This window comes from Pongo pygmaeus, chromosome 6, assembly GCF_028885625.2.
Source record: "Pongo pygmaeus isolate AG05252 chromosome 6, NHGRI_mPonPyg2-v2.0_pri, whole genome shotgun sequence".
NCBI classification, from domain to species: domain Eukaryota; kingdom Metazoa; phylum Chordata; class Mammalia; order Primates; family Hominidae; genus Pongo; species Pongo pygmaeus.
In genome coordinates, this window is record NC_072379.2 from 41,461,799 (window position 1) to 41,472,234 (window position 10,436).

The window sequence follows — 10,436 nt, forward strand, 5'->3', positions numbered from 1 at the left end:
ACCAATAGACATTGCCAAAAGAAAACTGGCAGAGCTGCATTAAAAATCGGGTGAAATGTTGTCCTCTTACATCTTACTGGGCTTTGGCATCTAGACCTCCAGTCCAAGGACAGGGCCAGAAACAAAGCTCATCTTCAGGCTAATTCCCTGGAACTGGAAATGCCTCCAGAGCAAAAGCAGCTTGGAACATCTAGGCTCACCCCACTGGGTTCTTGTCTTCTTCCAGATCTTGCTAGCTTTGTGATGCTTTCAGTAAGACTTTTGGGGGCTGTTATTGTTCAGCTTCTTGAGTCATCCTCAGAGGGAAGGCTGATCTGGACTGCCTAGCTGCCAAAGGTCTTTCTTCTGATTCCTCAGGAGAAACCAGGGAGCGACTGAATATCAAATAGGACAATGGCCAGGCCATACATATGAGTAGAACTTGTCCCATAGTCTGCAGCAACCAGCCGGGATGCCAGCCTGCTATCCCTATGCAGCTAAATGCATAGGAAGTCAGACCACTCTCTCTAGCAACGATCCTTGAAGGCCAAACAATAACCCCTCTAACAACAGGCCCCAAATGGCCAGAACTCGATGAATAACTGGCAGCTTCCCTAATTTTTGTCCCTGCTTCCAACTTAGGACCAGCCAGAAAAAAAAAAAATATATGCTCTTCTAACCAATCACATAGGCAGCCCCCTTTCTAGTGAGCTGCCCCAGCTTCCCCAGGCCGGCTGCCTCCATCAGGGCTCACCTGAGCCTCCCTTTTCCACTGTGAAGCTTTCCTTCCCTTTCCCTCTGCCTGCCTGTGAGTCTTGGCCAAATGCAGTGATGGCGGCCAGCCCCCTTGCTAGAGCAGCTCTAGATGAAGAGGTTCTGCCTGTTCTCATGTGGATGGTCTTTCTGTATTCCCACACCAGAAAGCTAGCTTTTAATGGTTCTCTAATGTTAGCAAAGAAAATAAAATTGTAAAATGTCATGGGGGTAAGTAGGCTGAAGGACTGCCATGTCTGCTGAGTATGGTGGGAACCACTGAAATCTTTCTAGTACGCCAGAGCATCCCAGCTCTGCCTCTGCTAGAGAAAGGGCATCCAAGGGGGCTTCTCCCAGACACCTCATCTCAGAACCAGGCCTCAGTAGGGCCTTAGGCCCACTGTGGGTCTCTGACCCTGTACGACATGAGTAGTGTGGGACAGCAGTCTGGGCCACTTTTCTAAGAAGACGGAGCAGGGTGGTGCTCTGACCCCCAGCCTGGCCCTGGGGCCAGAGGCCAAGGGTAGTCCCAGGGCCACTCCCCAGTCCAGGTGTGATACTGGCAAGTCCCTGACCAAGCTGGGCTTCAAGGCCCCCAGCTGTAAAAGAGGGGGTCCCTCAGCTGGAACGGTGAAAAGCCACTCCCTTCGGAGCTCATTATCTCCTCATTCTCTACCCAAGGCATTGACCTGAGCCTCAGAATCTCCCCAGGAGCAGTGTTTATGCAGAGTAGGGGCATCAGCTGGGAATCAAGAGTTTATGGAGATGGAGAGGCCAGGCCTGCTACCCTCCCTTCTACAACCCCGCGCCTGCTGGATTTTCCCTTCTCAGCCCAGGAGACCCAGGCCCCGGTCCCACATACCTTCCTCCCAGGCCCAGTGCCTACCTTTGTCCAGGCCCTCCCTCTCCTCTCCTCCCACCTCCCTGTCAGCTGGCAGAGGGCCTTTCTAAAATGTGTCTGATCCTGCCTTGCCACCCTGACCCCTGACCTGGCCCCCATGGCTCTCTATGGTCCAGCCCTGCCAGCCTCCCCAGCCCTCTCCCACCTCAGTGTTGGGGAAATTGACTCCCCCAAAAGACCCTGTTTCTCTGCACCTGCCAGGCTGCATGATGTCTCTGCCTAGGACCATCCATGCTCCTTGTGTCCTTGTGTAGCACTGGACTCTTCTGAAAGCTCGGGGGCGACTCCCTGTCAGAAGCCTTGCAGCTGGGGAGGAGCCTCTGTGGGTGCGCACCTGGGGTCTGCATTTCATGCACCTGTGCCCCTGGCCACACACAAGTGTTAGCAAATGGACGACAAGTGAACAAGCTAGACAGAGATGACACCGTGAGGCCTTAGCCACCAGGGCTGCACCCGGCAGCCTCTGCAGCCCTGCTCTACCTGCTGTGGTCCAGGGCAGAAGCAGAGCCAGTGGGGCATCCAACCCACCTGCCAATGACCACCTGCCTATGAGGCCCACGGTTCTGCTGGGTACAGGAGAAGGGGCAGAGGGCCCACTGCAGCCTCACAGCCTTGCAGCCCTGGAGTAGGAGGTGGCAGTAGAGCTTTGAAAGATGGGAGGAGAGAACTTTCTAGGCAGGAGCTAGAGGCAGGAGGTGCAGCCACTGTATGCAGGGACCTGACTTGGTGAGGCAGGAGATGTGGGAAGGGTGTCAGAGCAGACAGACCATGATGAGGGCAGAGGGCTGAGGGCAGGACCTGCACCCAGGGTCGTGACCCCAATGACAAGGGCTGAGGGCAGCACTCACACCCAGGGTCGTGACCCCTATGATGAGAGTGGGACCTTCACCCAGGGGTCATGACCCCAATGACAAGGACAGGACATTCACCTAGGAGTCCTGACTCTGATGACAAGGGCTGGGGACCTGCACCAGGGTTGTGACCCTGATGACAAGCATGAGAACTTCACCCAGAGGCCGTGACCCTGATTGCAAGGGCTGAAGGCAGGTCATGTACCCAGGGCCTGTGGCAGTCACCACAAGACCAGGACACACATTTGGAATAGCATGGCCTCCTCCATCCCTGTCTCTACACAGAGTTTTGGGGAAAACCCTGACCCAGCTGACCCCATAGGACCGGGAGTGGGGACAGTGAGCTCCAGATGACCACAACCCAGGGCCTCAGTTCCCCATCAATCCTGGGCACACAGGAGCTGCTGGGGAGTGAAAGAGCCTGTGCATCTTGGAAGACAATGGGCTGGAGCCAGGCAAGCCAGGGGCCAACAACCTTCCCCTGGGCACAAGAAGAACCCTACGTTCCTTGCCTCTGGGCTGGTGAGCCTGGAGGAACAGCATTCCTGGAACCCTCTGGCTTCTCCATTTGGCCCTCAGGGCTCTAAGGACAGCTGTGCACCTGCCCTGAATTCATTGTCCTGCCAGCACCTCTCACTCCTCCCCACTGCCCCCCACCAGCCACACAGAACATGTGTTCCCTCCTGGGACCCTGGGACCCTGGGCCCCAGCTCCCTCTGGTAGTTGGAATAGGTCTCATTATTACCCCATTTTACAAATGAGGAAGGAGTAAACTGCTCAAGGTCACACAACTAGCACAGCCAAGATTAGACTCACACAGGCATGCACTCAAACGCTTCCTCTAGGCCACTTCATTCAAGGTCATGAAGGGCATGAATGCCACACACCAGCATTTGGACTTCACCCCCCAGGTAATGGGAAACCACCAAAGAGTTTCAGATGGGGTTGTGATAGGATCATGCCCAGGCGTGAAAGGCCACGCTGGACAGAGCATTGAAAACTAACTGGAAAGTGGGGAGGCCTGATATAGTCTTCCCTCCCTCTGTCCCTGCCTCCTTCCCTCCCTCCTTCCTTCCCTCTCCCACTTCCTCCCTCCCTCCTCCCCTCTCCCCTTTCCTCGCTCCCTCCCTCTCCCCCTTCCTCCCTCCCTTCCTCCTTTTTTCCCTCCCTTCTTTCCCATTAAAGGCTAATGCCCCAGATGCTGGGAATGTGCTGTTCAACAAGAAGATGAGAGGGGTCCTGTGCTCTGGAGGAGGACAGTAAACAGGACATCTCATGAACAAACCAGATCGTCTGTAGTCAGACAAGTGTGTTAAGGCAGTTGTAGCAGTGGCCAGTGCCACAACAGCCCATCCCAGGGCAGCAGCCCAGAAGAGCTGACAGGAACACACTCGAGAGGGTTTTGGAGGGGCATCCACCAATGGCCCAACCTCTTGGTGACTGATTGGGTGGAGAGACACAAAAGGGAAGCCCTCCAGGTCTCTGGCTGTGGGGAACCATTCCCAGGGAAAGGAGATCTGGGAGGAGGCCAAGCTCTGCATTGGCAGCAGTGGGCAGATGTGGGTCCAAGGCCTCTGAAGGCTGAACACATGGGGGTGCTCGGGACCAGGCAGGGCCCTGGGTGTGCCTGGGAGCTGCTGCCGGGGGTGCAGGGGTCGGGGCTAGGGCGGGGGCTCAGGGAGCGTGGGCGGATGCTTCCCACAGGATGAGGGGAGGGGAGAGCAGAGAAAGGGGACAGTGGTGGTGCCATAGACATTCCCTGAGGTGTGAGGACTATAGAGGGACGAGAAAGAGGAGGGAGGCTGGGGGAGCTGGGATGCAGGGGCAGTTTGAAGGAAGACTGCAGAGGCCGGACGCCACCGAGAAGGAAAAACCCAGCCAACCTGAGCTCACTGAACTAGCAGTTACTTTACACGTAGAATAATTTTGTCTGTAGGAAAACAGCCCTGGGATTTCCAACTTCATATGAAAGTAGTAGGGGATTGGCAGGGCGTGGTGGCTCACGCCTGTAATCCTAGCACTTTGGAAGGCCGAGGCGAGCGGACCACCTGAGGTCAGGAGTTCAAGACCAGCCTGGCCAACATGGCAAAACCCCACCTGTACTAAAAAATAAAAAAATTAGTTGGGTGTGGCGGTGGGAGCCTGTAATCCCGGCTACTTGGGAGTCTGAGGCAGGGAGAATTGCTTGAACCCAGGAGGCAGAGGTTGCAGTGATCTGAGATTGCACCACTGCACTCCAAACTGGGTGACAGTGAGACTCTGACTCAAAACAAAAAGAAAGTAGTGGGGGTTGAAACAACATGATGTTTCAGATTTAAACTCCAACAACAACAGAAACAAAAGTAACATGAGTCTGACAAAATGTTGACAAGGTTAATCTAGACCATCGGTCTGTGAGTACCTATTGAACTATTATTTTTACTTTGCTGTATGTTTAAAATTATCATAATAAAAAGTAAAAACAAAAGTCTCCACCATTACCCATCGACCTGTCTACCCAGTGGGCAGGATGAGCGTGTCTGCTCATGAGGCGTCGGGGACCAGACCTGCATACCCAGGTGTGCAAGCAGGGACTGGGAATCGGGCCAGATGCTTGGAGGACACTTGGGCAAGGCCTCCCGTGTGGGCAAAACATGGACCCTTTGGCCCAACATCTCCGCCTCTACACTGGTACCCTGCAGAGCTCCCTGCCCACATGCCCAAAGCTGGGGTCTTCTGTGGTAGCAAAGAATCAGAAACAACCTAAATGTCCATCAATAGGAGACTAGCAATTATGTGGACACATCCATACCGAGGGGACTAAGCCGCCACTCAGAAGCAGACGTGTGTCATTAAAACCCAGCCAAACTGAGCTCACAGAATTAGCTCAGTTTGGCTGAGCTAAATGGATGTTCTCCAAATGGAAAAAAAAAAGGAGGGGGGACAGTGTGCACATAAGTCGCATTTCTAAGGAGAACGGACCTGCACATCCATACTTGAACAGGCTTGATCATCTCTGAAGAGAGTAGGAAATCAGCCTCCAGAAATGAGAACGGGGGTCAGGGCCAAGTAGTAACACCACTGCTCCCTGCCCTGCACTGTGTGTGTTGTCATCCTTGCATACCTGTGGCTTTTCTTCCAGAAATAGTAGTAATGAAGGGAATAAAGAAGCGCAGAAAGGGGGATGGAACTGGGCCTGACATGACTGGGGGTGCTGGTGGTGTTGGAAGCAGCCTCGAACTGGCCGCCTGGCCCAGGCAGGAGAAAGGTCATCCCCTGAACCCAGATGACAGGCAGGAGAAAGGTCATCCCTAAGTCTTCTTAGACTTAAGAAGTCTTAGGGATGAAGAAGACTAAGTCTTCCAGAGGGTGGGCACGGCCTTCCTGACGGCCTCGCCCTCCTCTCTGAAGTCGAAGTAGGCCATTTGCTGCTGGGAGTGGGAGGTGGGGACTCCAGGGCCCTGAGAGCAGGCGAAGGTCATGGAAGAGTCCCTGGGGGAAGCGGGGAGGGGTTGGTGGGTGTGTGATGGGAGTCGTGCCCCCGCGCCCAGGCAGACTCTGAACACAACAGCTTCGGGGCTCCACAGAGTGAACTCATCAGAAGACGGCCACGGGCCAGGCAGAGGGTGGCTGGGAAAAAAGGGGAAGGTGGGAGCCTGGAGCCCCAAGAGGTGTGAGGGCAGAGGTGTGGATCAGGAGGGGCTGAGCCGGCTGGGAGGGGGTCAGGCTGTGGCAGGGCCTAGCCTCTGTGGGACTTGAAACGTCAGAGTTAGAGCAGAGCTGGGGAGTAGGGGCCAGGGACAGAGGGTCTTTGGGACCCCTGGGGGCAGCCAAGACAGTGGGTAAACCAGGGGCTCCAGGTGTGTGCCACTTCATGCCAGCAGCCCACACAACCACGTGTCCCTAAGCTTGGTTCAACATTCTACTCTTATGCCTTGAAATCCTTAATTTCACCTCTGAACATGTGCTAGTAAGTGAAGTCTGGTGGGACAATGGAACAAACACACATGTGACCCACATGTGCAGCAGGCCTGGCCATCCCGTGTGCACAGGTCCCAGCGAGGCACAGACCAAGTGGGGCCCTGGCTTCCTGACAGGCTAGAGCCACAGAAGGATGCGACGGGCCTCTGAGAAACACGAGCAGTCCAGGAGCCCTGCCGGCCCTTTCCTGCCTGCCTTATTCCCGTAGGAGCCAGCCAGTTACTCTGAAAAGGACAGCACAGCAGGAAAGGGGAAGACAGCAGCCAAGTGCCTTCCTTGCTTGTCTGGTAGCCAGAGAAGGAGAGCCTTGGCAGGGCGTGTACATGTCAACAGGTGAAATCACCAGTGCTCACAGCGGCACTCCTCACGGGCCAAAAGGTGGAGACAGCCCAATGTCCATCAATAGATGAATAGACCAACAGAGCGTGCGCATGCACACTAAGGAATACTGTGGTACATAAACAGGGTGAAGCACCGACACGTGCTACAACATGATGAACCTCAGCAGCCACGCTCCGTGCGACAGCAGGTCGCACGTTCTATGATTTCCTCTCCATGAAATGTCCAGAATAGGCAAATCTACAGAGACAGAAAGTCAATTGGCAGTTGTCAGAGGCTGGGGATGGAGGGAAGTAGAAAGTAACTGATAGTGGGTACTAGGTTTCTTTTTAGGGTGATGGAATGTTCTGGAATTAGAGGTGCAGGTTGTATGACGTTTTGGATGTACTAAAAAACACTCAGTTGTACACTTTACAATTGGGGGTGAATCTTATGGCATGTGAATTACATCTCAATAAAAAATTAAAATAGGGCTGGGCACGGTGGCTCACGCCTGTAATCCCAGCACTTTGGGAGGCTGAGGTAGGCGGATCATTTGAGGTCAGGAGTTCGAGACCAGCCTGGCCAACATGGCGAAGCCCCATCTCTACTAAAAATACAAAAAAAAATCAGTCGGGCTTGGTGGCAAGCACCTGTAGTCCCACTACTCAGGAGACTCAGGCATGAGAATCGCTTGAACCCAGGAGGCGGAGGTTGCAGTGAGCTGGAGTCATGCCACAGCACTCCAGCCTGGGTGACAGAGCAAGACTCTGTCTCAAAAAAAAAAAAATTAAATTAAATATTTTTATCTTATTAAAATAAGATAAAAATAAAGAATGCAACTTTTTATCCTTATTAATATACAAGTTCATATAGATATGAATAGCCATAAGCAGCAAAGAAGACCTGGGGTGCTAAGAGTGTCTGGCCGCAACATTGGTTAAAGCAGTTTTGATGTAATGGAGGGAAAGTTTAATCTGACACATTCAGTCAACCAGTTCCTTGTGTCAGAAGAGTAAAACTGCTTAAGAGGAAGCTGTTTCCTCAGAACAAGAGATGGATCCAAAAATATTAAGTAAAAAGAAATGAGAAAAAAATAAGTGGAACAAAACCAGTTGAGTTAGTTTTGTGCAGCGTTTGCACTGTTGTATATGTGTGCCCATGTGAGCTACAAGGTAAGAATTGTGTGATTGGGTGATTCTGCCTAAGAGCTCAATGCTCTTGTGTTTGCCTTTGAATTGGCATTGCACAACATAAAAATGATTGTGATACTCATGTTCATAATAAGAAATTTTTATTTTTATTTACTTAAATTGACACATTGTGAAAAGCATCGTGACAAGTACAGACAGACTGTGGAAGAGAAAAATACTTTTTTATCCTAGTACCTTTACCAGTACTTTTTTCCCGTTTGTTGAACAAGGTGCCCTGAAAATGGCATAGCTAGCTCTGGGGGCACCCTGTGGAGATGGGAGATGCTGGTGAAGGAAGTGCCCCTCTGTGCTGTCAAGGAAGAAGAGAATAGGTGTGGGGTGGGGGGCGGGGGGAGGGCGCTCACAGTGTGAGTCTGTGGCCAGGGATCTGAGTTCTTGGGATGGATGGGTCAGCTCTCACCTCAGACCCAGCATCGGCGACAGAAGGACTCAGATCTTCTAGCCAAATCCACTCATGATGTAGGTACGAAAGGACAGAGACAGAGAAAAGGGCCACCAGGGCCTGCCAGTAAGCGATCATGGCCTTGCCACCTTCACTTCCCCAAGCCCTGGACTCCACCGGGTCTCTGGTCTGTGCATAGCTCCCTTCCCAGGAAGGTGGAACAGCCTACGTGAAGCATTGGGTAAACTTCGAGCCATGGAGAGGCACAAGAGGTGGCAAGTCATCATGGCCAGTGTGTCCATGCTGGCCACCCCAGGAAGGGCCTGGGTTGAGGCCCACTGCTTTGCAGAGGGGCTATAAGGGCCGTGATGGAGCCAGGTCATGCCATGGGCACACAGAGGAGGCACATTCCAGCTCTGCCAAAGTAGCAGGACATTCTGGGCTGGAACATCCCGATGTTCAGTAGCAGAGGGTCCCAGGGGAAGCTTTAAGGGACTCTCTGTCCAAAGCCCAGAGCCATAGGCCTGCAATGAGTGTCCCCAGCTGGACAGGAGTGCAGCCTGGACCTGGGACTAAGCACCAGCTGTCAGCCAGCACATGGTCACCCCGGGGTCTTCAAGGCAGATGTCCAGGTTCCACAGTCCCCAGGGCCCCTTCCCTGTCCAAGCCCTCCAGGCAAGAGGATCAAGAAAATGCCCCAGAGCAGAGGAGGCACAGTGCACTGGCAGCACCCGCCCCTGCTCCATGGCACCCACTCACTTGGCACAGAACGGTCCCTTCTGGGAAGAGGCCTTCCTGGTGTTTGCCCTGCACAGACAGCCCCTAACATACAGCCTGGCTCGTCCCTCATCCAGTGCCCGGCATTCTCCACAGGGAGCTTGCAGCTCATAAGCAGAAGGCATCTCCTTCTTGTTGAAAGCCCAGAAAACTACAAAAAAAAAAAAGAAGCAAAACACCGTCTGAGAGAGCCCCTGCGCCTGCTATCTCCCTCCTATTTTGTTTCCTAGGTAATGTACAACTTTGGGACACATCATTTCTTTTGTCCCTGGGGGCCCCTATGCAACCATTTTAAAATAGCAGCTATAGCACATGTTTGGGATAGGTCCTATTTCTTCCTTCCCCTGTCCTTAATTTTATCAATTCTCATAATAAACACACATTACTTTCAAAATGGGGAAAAACTGGTCAACCTAAGGACTTTTTTTTTTTGAAACATGACCCTGATTATAGCAGCCACCCCAGGCCTCTCAGCCATTTCCCCAGGACTGGGCCTGGCCTCTCGAGGCATCCAAGGAGGAAGTGCCTCAGTCCAGTTGGGGCCATGCCAGCCTGCCCCCTGCCCCCCGCCCCGAAGCCCTCCTCCCACCCAGGTCCTTTAAATGTAACCCACGTCCTCAGGCCACCATCTGCTGCCTGCCTGCCACCCGCCACCATAAGCTGTCTCTTCAGCCTGGCCCTGGCCCTGCTTGCCCTGGAAGTGACCGTTGCTGTGGCCCCAGTGTTCATCTCGCCAGGCAACCTCTCTAGGGGACACTCCCAGGAGGGTCCTCCTGCCTGATCTCTGCTTCTGGTGGAACCCAAGGCACCGCAGGTCCTGGTGGTTTGGTGACAGGAATGGGGAAGAGAGAAACGGAGGAGACTCACTCCAGGGGGTGGGTGGTGGGGAGTCCAGGGATGGCAGAAAAGCAGGGCTGTATTTCCACGTGGAGGCAGCTGTCCCTAGATAAGAAGCACCTGGGCCTGAGAGCGAGCAGTGCAGCTGGGAGATGGGGAAGTGGCAGCAGAGGATGGGGGCTGTCCTCAGGGCCTACCCAGTCTGGTCAGGGTCTTAACCTCCCACCACCTGCAGTGGGCCTGTGGTCTTGCTTCCTAATTTTCTCAGCTGACTTCCCATGCTTTTGTCAAGACTGTCACATTCCTGGTAGTTTTTTTGGCCTTCTAAGAAACAGCGTGTTAAGCTGTTAAGGGCTGCGTTCCTCATTGCCCCTACCTTGCTTTCCCTTGAGGAGCCTGGGGATGGGGCCTGGACCCCCACCCGCCTGCCCATCCTGTGTGCAGAGCAGGCCGTGTGCCCCAAG